Here is a 13,832-nt window from a genome sequence, read left to right as displayed (position 1 = left end):
ACTGGGGATAGCCACTAGAAAGTTCCAGATGCCAGGAACCCAAGAGGTTCCCAGGACCCAGCAGGGAAGACACTAATGGAAATACCCAACAAAGGGGAGAGAGAACCTATAGAGACCATATCCAGTAGATAGACATGACCCCTGGTTGATGTATGAGTCACCCACCAACCTCAAAAATATATCCAGAATTTCTCCTGTCAAAAGGACATGGCTATAGTTCTACAGAGCTTTCTAAGTCTGTGACCCCATGGTAGAAGTAGAAGTGTATTTATAACAGGCTGGCATGCTTGACTCTTAGATTATCTATGAGGTGGTAAAATCTTGATGGTGTTCATAAAATGAATCTGGGTACAGTATGTCACTAGATATTTTTTGTGGGAAACTCTTTAAAACATTATTTTTGTTTGTTTATGTTCTCAAGTCAGGTTTTCCCTGTGTAGCCCCAGCTGTCTTGGAATTTGCTTTTGTAGATCAATCTTTGAACTCACAGAGATCCACTTACCTCTGCCTCCAAAGTGCTGGGATTAAAGCTGTATGCCGCCATGCCCTTCCAAAAGTCCCCCTCCCCTTTTAAAAAAAGATTTATTTATTTATTTTATGTATATGAGTACACTGACCTTTTCTTCAGACACACCAGAAGAGGGCATCAGATCCCATTACAGATGGTTGTGAGCTGCCACGTGGTTGCTCAGGACCTGTGGAAGAGCTGTCAGTGCTCTTTACCACTGAGCCATCTCTCCAAACCCCTAAAAGTTCTTGATACAACATTTTTGTCTTTTCAGCATGCTCTCCTATATAAAAAGGAATATATACTTTTACATTTTAGTTATCCAAGTATTATTTATAAGAACTCTATAAGAATGAGAAATAAAACTTGATACACAAGAAAAAATAATACCATATACTAGTGAATGAATGGAGTTTAAGTTTGAGCTGGGTCTGGTGAGCACAGGCCTGGAATCCTAGCTCCTTGGGAGGCTGAGGTTAATCTACGTTTTTACCATGTGTTGTAAGAATAAAGTTAGTACAGAAATGCTCGGGGAAAGAGTAAGACATACCCAAGTATGGTTACAGGCTCTTCCAGGGACAGTTGTGTCCTATTACTTTAAGGGATATACATTTTATAGCTTTCTAAGTTACATGGTTTACATTTTTCCTTTATTATTTTGTGTGTTCCATATATGCATTGATATGTGTATAGCATCACACACATGTGGAAGTCAGAGGCCACCTGTGTAGATGTGGGCTTTTTTCTTTTTACTTTTAAAGGGTTCTAGTAATTCATCTCAAGTCATCTGTCTTCAGGAGCAGGGAAAAATATTTACTAGTTGCACCACCTGGCCCAGCCCTTAAGTAACATGTTTTAAAGTGTAATTTAGATCATGGCTTAAAGGTTAAAGGCTTAGTTTTAATTTTGTTATGCTCATGTGTGTGGGCACACATGCCCTGACACACACGCGGTTCTCAGAGGACAACTTGTAGAGCTGACTCTCTCCTTTGTTTCCTGTCCTCTTCTGCCACAGGGGCTCCAGGGATGGAGCTGGGGTGCTCGGGGTCGGCAGCAAGCACATTTGCTGCTGAGGCATCGCCTTGTCCCAAACATGCTTGCCTTTTTAAAAAATAAACCAAATTGTAATTTTTCAAGTGGTATTTAAAGTTAAGAATGAGACAGAACTGCTAAAATTCAAGATCCTAAATAATTTTGGCCTTAATACCCTGTGACATTTAACCGTAGTGATTTGCCTGCAAGGTATACCTGTGCAATAGCGACATAAATGTTATGGATGTAACCAACCACTTTTAAAAAAAATCAGATTTAAGGCCCACTCCAGGAGATGTGTCTCATATATGACACGGTTAAAGTGGCCAAGAACCTGAGACTAGATAGGTCATGGACCCTAGGAGAAAATTTCCTCCTATTATTCTACTAAAAGAACGAAGTAATAAACTGAGCCCTAGTGACATATTCCCATACCCATAGTTCGGTGCTTCGCTCACCCTCATCAGAGATGCTTCTTGCAGTCGATGGGAATTAACAGAGACCCACAACTAGACAGTGTGGAGACCAAGGGACTTTGGAGCACTCGGCCCTAAATGCAATGTGTTTATCACACCCTCCACTCAAGGCTCAGGGATCTCTGCGCAAGAGAAGGTGGGAAGCTTGGAAGAGACAGAGATCGTGGATAACCCCAAGGAAATAATTCTTCTTCTTCTTCTTCTTCTTCTTCTTCTTCTTCTTCTTCTTCTTCTTCTTCTTCTTCTTCTTCTTCTTCTTCTTCTTCTTCTTCAGATTTATTTATTTATTATTATATGTAAGTACACTGTAGCTGTCTTCAGATACACTACAAGAGGGCGCCAGATCTCATTACAGATGGTTGTGAGCTTCCGTGTGGTTCCTGGGATTTGAACTTAGGACCTTCGGAAGAGCAGTCAGTGCTCTTAACTGCTGAGCCATATCTCCAGCCCCAGGAAATTCTTCTTGACACAACAGAACTAATGTTATTACACATATGAATTCACGGAGGCTTTGTCAACACAACACAAGACCCGGACAGGCTCAAAGCAGACAAAAATCCCAGCACTCAGTCAAGGAAGTGGACACAGAGCCCTGCCCCTAACCAAGAAGCTATGTGTAACTGATTGCTGCTGGGTAAAGGGAAATAATTTTCTCCGGAGGAGTGTCACTGTGTATATTAATCACGATCCAGGAGGGCCCATGCAAGGGAGTAAATGACCAACACAGAAGATGTTGATGTTTTGTCTAAGCTCCACCCCACATATTGCCAGGTATGCCCCGCCCCAGAGATCTGGCCCACTATAAGAGGGGCTACTTGCCCCTCCTCTCTCTCTTTGCTCTCTGCTCTCCCACACTCTCACTTCTCTGCCCCTGGGGCTCTTTCCCCCTCCACGTGGTCATGGCCGGCCTCCACTTCTCTACTCTCTCTACTCTCTCTCTCCTCCTCTCTCTACTACTAACTCCTATCCCCTGCTCTGAATAAACTATTCTATACCATGTCTGTGTGTGTGTGGTCCCTCAGGGGGCAGAGGTGCCCAGGCAAGGGCCCGCCTGGACACCTTCCCCCACGCCGCCGAGCCACACTCCCCTAACCCCCTATCCTCTCCCCTTTTAAGCTCCCTTCAGAAGATATATTGACACTTTGTCCTCCTCCCACTGGGGCGATCCACCGGATGAGAAAGGAGGCCTACATGTTGAGTTCAGAGTGGTAGAAATAAAAGATATTTGCTATTTCTATTTGTGTTTTTCTGTATTTCAAATATTTCTAGAAATTAAAAGTGGAATACATATCTAGCCAAAGTTCTTTTGAAAGTTCGTTCATATGTGTGGACACTCCTGCAAAGACCTTTGTCTTTGCTAAAGCCCGGCCCAGGATGTGAGAAGCCGCGCCTGCTGCCACGTCTGCTTTCGGTTTCTGGGCGTCTCCATTTTGTGGACCCTATGGCAGGCACTGAAGTCTCTGAGACCTGAGCCTCTCAAGCAGCCACTTAGGGCCGGACCGGTACGTGACCTGCGCGGTGTAACCCGCGCGCTCCTTGCGGCGCTGCGCGAGCCCGGGACCGTAAGTCCCCGGCCGCTGTGCTGTGCGCGTTCTGGCTCGGCCCTGGAGGTCGCAGCGAGTCCTGCGCCGGCGCACAGGGGATGGCGGGCGGAGCCGGGGACGGCGCCCTGGACTGCAGCTCCTGCGCTCGCTTTGCTGGCTGCGCAAGCCGGGTGCAGGGCGACCGCAGGTGACATCAACCCCGGGCCAAGGCGGCCTGGCATGTTCAGGCAATGGGGCCCTCGGGGAGGTAGCTCTTAATGACCCTTGAGCCCTCCGGAGCTGTAGAGACCCACATCCTGAGGACAGGAGGGAGCGCCCATAAACCCCAAGGGGCGGGGAGCATTCCTGTGTTCCTGCCACAAAACTAAAGATTAACTTTGCTGATCGAGTCACAATTTTGAAAAGCTCTCTCTCTATCTCTCATCTATCTATCTATCTATCTATCTATCTATCTATCTATCTATCTATCTATCTATCATCTATCTATCTATCTATCTATCTATCTATCTATCTATCTAAATTGGCTTGAACATTAACAAAAGAATGCAGTAGAACTTGAGTTCCTTGAATAGAGTCGGGCAAATTTCCATGGGATTCTCCGTCAAATTCAAATTCTAGTTAAACCTGAAGTAGCCTCCGCAAGAATTCAAGATGGAATAACTTCTGTACTGTTTTGCCCTGTCACACCACCAGTATCTAGTTGTAAGCGAATTTTCAAAGGTTTCCTTACAGAAACTATCATTTTGGTCAACAATTCTTTTGTTTGTAGCTTTTTAGTTGAATGACCTGGTAAAAATGGGCTTTTCTTTTTTTACCTTGGTCTTACAATGTAGCTCAGGATGGCCTGCAATTCCTGATCTTCCCCTCCCCCCTCAGCAGTCTCTCTCACACACACACACACACACACACACACACACACACACACACACACACACACACTCCCGCCCGCCCCCAATGCTGGGCGTGCACCACCACACTCAAGTTTTATGGCTTTTTCTAGCAGTTTTATGTTGATGGCATTTGTTTCTTTAGCAAGTCACCACTTGCTAACCTAAACCAAGCTGCGAGAAACCCGGAGTGGGGGTGGGGTGGGGGTGTTCCTTCTTCCTGGGAAGTAGCGGGCCCGGCTTGGGGGCGTTGCGGTTGGGTGTACGGTGTCTGGATTTTGATCTGCTCCACCCATTGAGGCGGAAGTTGGTTTCCTCTCCTGCTTCCCGGTAACTTTCCTCCGCCCTCTAGTTAGGGTTTTGGAATCCAATAATGGCCTGCACTCAGTCTTGGTGGGATCGCGGCCGTTTGCATCTTCTCGGAGCCCTTCGCTTTGGTCACACTCGGGGGGATTCTGCCCCTGCGAGAGTACTCTGGCGATGTCCTTAGCGCTGGGAGAGTACCTTCCCCGTACCTCGTTCCTGAACCTGTTGGGCTTGCTGGGTGGGCGCGCCACCCGGCTAACAGCTTGGGCCAGCTCTGCAGGCTGACTTTCCCCGGAAGCCTACTGAAGAGGCCACTCCTACTTGTGTTCCAGTGTCTCGATCGATCCAGCTTTCTGGAGGTCTCCAGCGAAGCCAGGCAACAAAGCTGTTGTTGAGTGGGACAGGCCGGCGACCGCCCGGTGTGAGTAATCTGAGAACCCCTCCTATTCTCGCTGTTCCCACTGGGACTTGGGACATTGGACAGCTGACTCCTTCCTGATTAATGTAGGAAAGTGTTCATTTCCAGTCTTCCACTCTTGGTTCCTTCTGTGCTTTTTGGGGATCCACTCACAGCACCTCCAGACTTGTGGCCCATTTAAATCCAAATCTTTCTTGAAGAGAGCCAAAGACTTATTAAATTAAACTCGTTACTGGACTCAAATGCCTCCTTGTTAATTTAGTGAGTGGCTCTGGATGGAGAAAAGTTCTGGACAAGGTAGTTGGTTGGTTTTTGTGTGTTTCTATAATCTCTGCCTGGACAAAGCTCAAGGACAGCTTGCCCTGGGAAGAGGCCTGCTGGCCAAGTGTGGGGCAGCAAGGGTTTGGCCCAGGGTCTTCCTATACTCAAAGCATTATTTTTCTCTAATCTCTGAAGTAAGAACCACTACCTGTGTTATGATGCCCTAGCTGACCTGCGCCTCTTAACACCCTACCTGGGACAGCTGTCTTGCTTCTTATTTTGCATTACATTTAAAAATCCAAAACCTTTCAGGCAAGTTATAATAAGTAAAATATTACCTGGGTTTAGTACCTGCCAAGTTATTACAGACCCCACCCACCTCCCACAAGTCCATTCCCTAGAGAGAGCCAAAGGTTGCTGGTTCTAGTCTTATACATTGGTGTACTCAATTACAGTCTTGATTGCCTTCAAACCACTGGGGATTTTCCCTGTCCCCAGACAGCCCACTTATTTTCGTAGTCTCTCCAAACAGTCTTTCAGAACAGATGTTTGTGGTATTGTTTTTTCTACGTTTCCCACTCTAGTTTCCCCTCCTTTCCCAACTTGTGCAATGATCTCTTGGATTTGTTTCATTAGCTTAGATTTTTTTCTCCCCCCTCTTCAATTCTTAGCTTTGGGGAATAATTTCTTCCTTTGTGTCACATTTGAAAGAAAAAGACTGTGTGTGTTTGTGTGTGTGTGTGTGTGTCTGTCTGTCTGTCTGTTTGTCTGTGTCCTTGAATCTAATTACCTATGTCCTAAATAAGATTGGACTCTTTTTCTGCTCTTTGTACCTTATTTTATATTTATGCTCATTTGATGATCTGTACTCATAGCCACTTTTTCTTTATTTTGCCATTTAATGCTAGAAAACAACAACAGCAACAACAACAAATCTTAGCGTCATTATTTTCCTCTTTCTGGGTTTTCTTTGGTTGAACCCATTGAAAGAATTAAGTTCTACCAACTTGGTGTCAGATTTACCACTTATTTAAGACTGTGTTCTGCAGTGAACTCTTCAGTTGAAGAAGACTGTGGTATCTTCTGATTTTTATGACAGCATTTCACTGTAGTCCAGGCTGGTCTGCAACTCTCCATGTAGCACAGATTGACCTTGAATTCTCCAAATCCTCAGCGTCCCAAGTGCTAAGATTACTGACACAAGCCACTGCACCCAGGTCTGTCACAGTTTTTGATCTATATCTAATACCTCAGCTATTCGTGTGTTTATTTAATGTATGTGAGTACAATGTAGTTGTCTTCAGATACACCAGAAGAGAACATCGGATCCCATTACAGATGGTTGTGAACCACCATGTGGTTGCTGGGAATTGAGCTCAGGACCTCTGGGAGAGCCGTCAGTGCTCTTAATCACTGAGCTATCTCTTCAGCCCACCACAGTTTTTCAGTGTGATTGAAAACTTCCGCTGCTTTAACTACTTTCAAGGTTTAGTGTGCTTTGAAGTTAAGTAACTTCCTTCAAAGATCTTGTTTTACAAGTGGGAACCAGAGCTTCGTGGACCTGTGAAAATATTCCATGTTTAAACCCCCCCGCCTTGCCTTATGCATCTCTGATCTTTTAAAAAAAAAAAAAAACTTTTTTCTCTTGTTGCGTTAGTTTTTGGTTTTGTTTGAGATTGAGTCTCCTGGAGCCTGGACCAACCTTGAACTCTTGGTCCTCTCTGTTGGTAACCATAGTGACAGGTATGCACTGCTGTACTTGACTGAAAAGCATTTTTTAAAAGTTAGATCTTTGTTTTAAAAAGTAGGCACTTTACAGATCTCTTGCTCAAACACCTCCAAGTGTTATGGAGGGGGTTCATCAAAGTCTCTGATGGAAATGAAAGTGTGTGCATAGATCTTTCTCTGCTGACTGACACCCCCAGCCCCCTTTTAATTAGGAAACACAAAAGCAGTAACAAGTTACATCCAGAACCATGGCCGGGCGACCACTGAACCCTGAACAAGTTTTATGTCTGACTTATGCCCTGCTTAAGCCCCAAGGCCATGCTATTTTAATCTGACAGCTAGTTGAGGGTGTGCTTAAAGGCCTAGGGAACCTATTAAAATGTTTTGGTGGGAACTGGGGGGTTATATATATAGCACAAGGCTGTACCCTGGAGAAATGATGCAATTACTGTCTGCTAGGCTGTCCATAAACAAGCTGGTCACCATTCAGCCTAAATGTGGAATGGGTTTCTTTAACCATGCTTGTTCTCGGGAAGGTCAGAGAATCTTAAAGGTCCAGATAGGGCAGAAGTCAGGACCACCAAGGGTGGTCAGATGAAGCCAAGGGACACTTTTTTACTTTATTTATTTATTTCTCTATTTGTCCATTTCAGAGTCTCTCCTCTCCCATCCCTCACAGTCCCACATAGTAACTGTTGATCATCAAAAGCAGTGAGGGCGGGAACAGGAAGCCAAGGAGAGCAGAAACCTTGAGGGACCACAGACAGGCGCTGCTCCCTGGTTTGCTCCAGAGTTTCTTACAACAGAGACTTTTTTATAATTAGAAAAGCTTCCATACTGGAAGGAGTGTGTAGAAGCCCCATATCATGGTCGTGTGTATAGCTTTGGTGTTTGAACTGAGCTTTTGGGTCTAAAGACATCTGAGCCATCTCTGTATAAAGGCGGAGCTGCGTTCTCTTGGGCATTTACGCTTATTTCTTGTGTCTCACCTTCATTTTATTTTGTTTGTTTTCTTTTCCAGACAGGATTTCCCTGTGTAGCCCTGCCTGTCCTAGAACTCATTCTTTAGATCAGGTTGGCCTTGAACTCAGAGATCCATCTGCCTCTGCCTCCTGAGTGCTGGAATCAAAGGCACACGACCAGCTCTCTCGGCATTTATTTATTTTTTTTCAAAGACAGGATTAGTGGGTAGCCCAGCCCAAGCTGGCCTTGAATTTGCTCTTCTGCTCAGCCTTGCAAGTGCTGTGCCTGAGCCAGACCATGATGAGAGACAGACTCTCACCGTCAGTCAGCTGTGTGTGGTAGGCCCTAGGGATCCTGCCAGGCTCGGGCCTCAGAGCTCTTGGGCAGGTGACACATGACTACCCAGTTGCAGCAGTAGGCACACACAGAATGTCCCTTTGTCCCTTTGTGGCCTACACCGAAGCAAGATGGAACTGGAGGATGAGAGGGTACCACACTCAGAACCTGGACATAGACCGAGCTTGACTGGTCTACACTGGATGAAGTAATGATAGGGCTGATTGAGGGGATTATGGGTATAAGAGGCTGGGTATGATCCCAGGAGCAACCTCCTGTGATCTGGGAGGACTTCATCTTAAATGGGAAGACGATGTCTCCAGCCAAACTCTAGCCTTTCAGGAAAAGGGCCAACTAATTCTCAATACATTTTGATTAAAAAACAAAAATCTATCCTCTGCACTTACTCTGGATAAGCTGACATTTCTTAAACTCTTACAATTTATGTGCCAGAGTGCTCATTCACCCAACCTCAAACCCTCAAACAATTTTCTACATGTTTCATTGTTCCAGGATGGATTCTAAAGTCCCTAAAAAAAATGTTGTTGTTGTTTTGAGATAGAGTCTCTCTAAATCGCCCTGACTATCCTATTTTGCAGACTTTGAGAAAGAATCTGGCTTTCCTGACTGCTGTTACATGAAAATGTACCCCAGGTCCCTGCGCTCCACATCAGGTGGTTTAGATACGTACAGCAACAATAACAAAAGACAAGGCCCTGACACCCGTTCATTGTACAACTTAGAAATGAGATTTGGTTTCTGGACTCAGTTTTTGCCAAAGCATTAAAATTTAAAATCATGCTTAAGGGCTGGAGAGATGGCTCAGCGGTTAAGAACACTGACTGCTCTTCTGAAGGTCCTGAGTTCAAATCTCAGCAACCACATGGTGGCTCACAACCATTTGTAATGAGATCTGATGCCCTCTTCTGGTGTGTCTGAAGATAGCTACAGTGTACTTACATATAATAAATAAATAAATCTTAAAAAAAAAAATCTTGCTTAAACCAAGCAGTTTGGCCTGTTTTTTGTTGTTGTTGTTTGTTTTGTTTTGCTTTTTCTGCCAAGGAAATCGAAGCCTTGTAATTTATGAATGTAGCAAATTTTGCCCCATGATTTTTCCCAAAAAATTGAGTGAGTATTGCAACAGTGCACGTGTGATTGCATTTTTAACTGACACCATCGCATATAAGATAGTAGTTCTGAGGATGTTAGACTGTTGTTTTATCTGGGGGAAATTACTTTAAGTTTTAGGCACGTTTTGCTGGGCATGTTGGCTTATGCCTTTAATCCCGCACTTGGGAGGCAGAAGAAGAAGTAGGCAGATCTGTGAGTTGAGGCCACCCTGGCCTACAGAATGAGTTCCAGGACAGTCAGGGCTATGTAGAGAGACTCTATCTCAAAACAACAACAACAACAACAACAAATCCTTAAGGAACTTTTGAATCTCTCCTCGGACAATCATACACGTAGAAAATTGGGTTTGAGGTTGGGTGAATGAGCACTCTGGCACATAAATTGTACGAGTTTAAGAAATGTCAGCTTATCCAGAGTAAGTGCAGAGGATAGATTTTTTTTTTTTAAATCAAAATGTATTGAGAATTAGTTGGCCCTTTTCCTGAAAGGCTAGAGTTTAGCTGGAGACACCATCTTCCCATTTAAGATGAGGTCCTCCCAGGTCACAGGAGGCTCCTCCTGGGATCATACCCAGCCTCTTATACCCATAATCCCCTCAATCAGCCCTATCATTACTTCATCCAGTGTAGACCAGTCAAGCTCGGTCTATGTCCAGGTTCTGAGTGTGGTACCCTCTCATCCTCCAGTTCCATCTTGCTTCAGTGTAGGCCGCAAAGGGACAAAGGGACATTCTGTGTGTGCCTACTGCTGCAACTGGGTAGTCATGTGTCACCTGCCCAAGAGCTCTGAGGCCTGAGCCTGGCAGGATCCCTAGGGCCTACCATACACAGCTGACTGACGGTGAGAGTCTGTCTCTCATCATGGTCTGGCTCAGGCACAGCACAAAGAAATGCCTGAAGCCCTGGGAAGCAGGGCCAGAGGAGCCAGTTTGGGGACCGGGGCAAGCTGTGGAAGAGAGCTTGAAAGATACAGAATTAAACACGATGCTGAGAGGGATGGGGAGCTTTCACAGGGCAGACAACTATCAAGAGGTTAAAAGAAAAACATATTGGGGAACAGGGGGGTATTTGGAATTTGGTGATGGATAATGCACAGAAATAGAAGGATATTTTTAGTGCTTGAGCTGTGTATGAAACGTTTGTCCCAGCAAAAATTTAACTCTAAGATGGAGCAGGCCAGTGCGTCAGTTGGATTCAGTGCCGTTGCTCCTGGTGACTCGGCTCATGCCTCTGGGTGCAGCCAGAAGTTCAGCCTCCTCCCAAGGTCCTGGGTTCCAGGCCTGTGCTGCCATGCCTGGCGTCAGTCCCTCGGTAAAGTCCCCACTTTGCTTTCTGTTTACACTACTAAGCACTAACCTGGGGCCTCGCACTTGCTGAGTGAGCGCTCTGTCCCTGAGGGTGCATCCCTAGCTGGCTTTCTACCCTTTGAGATGGTTTCACTAAGTCGCCGAGGCTGGCCTTGAACTCACTGAGTGCAGGCAGATCTGGAGCCTTCAGTTCTTCTGCCTCAACTTCCTGAGTAGCTAGGATTACAGGTCTGTGTCACCAGGCCTGGCCTTAAAGCCCCCACATTCTCTTACCTTGGGAACCTGGAAAGTTTGGAAGGGACACAGGAAAAGAAGAGACGTTTCATCAAAGGGCTGTATAAAGCGCACCTACTTTTGTGCCAGTTTATAATTGGAACCATTTATCATCTGTGGGCAATATTATTTGTGTGAATGAAATGTGTTGCTTGTGAAGTATATGCTTTGTCACTGACAATAAGCATGGCTAGCGACATGCCAAATTATTATTTTACCCCAGCCAATAGTCTCCTAGGCTACGTTTTAGTACATGTCTGCAGCAAAACAATCCAGGAACCACAAGATGATTGTTGCACGTTCTCCTTTGACTAACTTGAGAAGGGGTGGGCACTGGCATCTGAGGTATAAACCTTACATTTAAAATGCCCATGGCTTGGGGAGAAAAGGTAAGTGCATTGCATTAGCTGTTCTGCTTCTCTCTGGATTCTGTGTACAAATGGAAGGGAAAGATGGACTCTGGCATTCCAGGTAGGTGCACAGAGGGAGCTCTGTGAGATGCACCTACGCACTGTACTCTTCCGAATCGGATGGGTCTGTCAGGTACTTCATGTTCTTATATCACTACGGCTTCTTGGGTGCCGGGAAGTTCCAAGCTGGCATGCGGCTTTCTGCCTCCTGCAAGATAGGCTTAACATGTGACCGCCAAGGTATGTGGTTGCTGGAACAACTACATTTGCCTTCACACTGTCTTCATGGAGGTGACTTTGCTGTCGTCGCTGTGCCCTCTCCTTGCTTCAGATGGAAGGCAAGGCAAATAACAGATTAAATATGCCTTAGGGAAGCTAACCAGTCATTGTACTGGCTGCTGTGGGGCTGACTGGATTATTCTGCAATTTGAACACGAGATGACTGGGAGGTACTTGGTGTTCAGTGAAACAGTTTGAGAAGTCTGATCAAAGTTGCTACATCGTGCTGTTACCTATCTAGCTAATGCTAGACGCCACAGGGGTGTGTTAATTGATTGGCTGGAAGCTCATCTGTAGTGGAGGATGATTCAAAGGAGTTACTGATCACACCTGTATGGACACTTCCAGGAAAGCCTTACAAAGTAGGTGGGCCTGCAAGTTAAGGGCTTTGCTGTGCAGATGGGTGGAAAAAGTATAATCCAGGTAGAGGTGCATGGAAGACAACTTGTCGAGGTTTAATTAAGGCCAAATGGGCAGTGTGTATATTGATGAGATGCGGGCAGGCTCCAGATCACGATTGGCCCTTTGCAAACAATCTTGGGATCTGTGGTGGGAGAAGAGCTGTCACTGAAGGGTTCACATTAAGAGAATTTCAAGCATGAACCTGAACTTTTTGCAAGTTCATGTTGATTGAGTATAGACCAGGACAGCTTAGAGGTCAGGGGTTGAATGAGTCATTTAGGGAGCAGGTGCAGAGAGGGTCTTGGGATGGGTTGATGATCGAGAGAGTCTGGGTAGAAACAGTGGAGAGGGCAGCCAGGGGAAGGGTTCTAAGGAGAGTAACGGTATCTGGGGAGCAGAGCAGGCTTATGAAGACCTCTTTTTATTTAAATGTTCTGGCGTATATTTAAAGTACAGAATCTGTTAAGATGGTTGCTTCTATGGTGGGACAGATGGACCGGGGCAAAAACTCCCGAGAGCAGCTGGTTAACTATAGTTCTCCGTGTGGTTCGGTCTTTCACTCGCTTGCTCGCTCAGCCCGTTTGTTGCTTTCTATCCTTTGACGGCCCCCTATTTCCTGTCTTAGCCAGGGCCCGGGAAACCACAGTTGATTCCCCACCTCTATATAGGACATATGGGTCTACGTGTAAATGAGGTCACGCAAAATTTTCCTATGCTTTTCTTATTTCATTTTACATAATTTCCTCTCATTTTATCCATGTGGCAAGCGGCAGTCTTCTCTTTTTTGAGGCTGAATAATATTCAGTGGTATTACAGCAGTTTATCTCGTCCTTTGACACCTAAGCTGTTTCTGTATTGTGCTTTTTAAAATATGGATATAGTGCAATGGAGGTGCTCAACTCTTCTGGAAATTTTTAAAAATTTGTTTTATGCGTATTAATGTTTTGCTGGCGTGTATCTCTGCGCATCATAGGCATGCCTTGTGTCCCAGGAGGCCAGAGAAGGGTGTCAGATCCCCAGGAACTGGAGTTACAGATGGTCATGAACCTTGTAGGTGCTGGGAACTGAACCTGAGCCCTTGGGTGGGACAGTTAGGAGTTCACAGAGGCAGGGGAGGCAAGCATAGCTCTTCACTCTGCAACACCAAGTTTAAGAGTGTTCAAAAATCCAGAAATCAGCTGGGCAGTGGTGGCACACACCTTTAATTCCAGTACTTCGGAGGCAGAGGCAGGTGGATTTCTGAGTTCAAGGCCAGCCTGGTCTACAAAAGTCAGTTCCAGGACAGCCAAGGCTACACAGAGAAACCCTGTCTCAAAAAAAAAAATCCAGAAATCAAGTGCAATATTCAGTGCAACATTTAAAAAAAAAAAAAAAAAAAAAACCAATACAACAATCCTCCCAAGACTATGATAAACAAATTGCTAGAATTTTGCATAATAGAAACAGCTTCAGCGTCGTTGGCTTTCCCTTCTGCTCTAGATGCCAGTGTGCGGAGTCAGTGCTAAGTGGCGTTGTGGGCATGGGGTTCATTAGGAACCGTGCCAAAGAGTGGGTCAAAGTGGAGGGAAC

The 13,832-nt window shown here is 45.4% G+C and overlaps 1 protein-coding gene across 4 annotated transcripts in view; it reads left to right on the top strand.

Moving 5' to 3' along the window:
• The first annotated feature begins 3,407 nt into the window (after positions 1 to 3,407).
• Cflar (CASP8 and FADD like apoptosis regulator) overlaps positions 3,408 to 13,832 on the top strand; it is a 49,297-nt gene continuing 38,872 nt past the window's right edge. For 2 of the 4 annotated variants that reach the window (XM_052193595.1, XM_052193596.1), the window contains exons 1-2: positions 3,408 to 3,518; positions 5,086 to 5,174. The gene's annotated coding sequence lies outside the window, so the exon portion shown is untranslated. Of the gene's footprint in view, positions 3,519 to 4,699; positions 4,778 to 5,085; positions 5,175 to 13,832 lie in introns of those variants that run through there. The other 2 variants (XM_052193598.1, XM_052193599.1) reach the window with 2 other exon arrangements.

Source organism: Apodemus sylvaticus, chromosome 9 (assembly GCF_947179515.1).
Source record: "Apodemus sylvaticus chromosome 9, mApoSyl1.1, whole genome shotgun sequence".
NCBI classification, from domain to species: domain Eukaryota; kingdom Metazoa; phylum Chordata; class Mammalia; order Rodentia; family Muridae; genus Apodemus; species Apodemus sylvaticus.
Note: the sequence above shows the minus strand (reverse complement) of the source record. Positions and strands in the feature narration are given on the sequence as shown.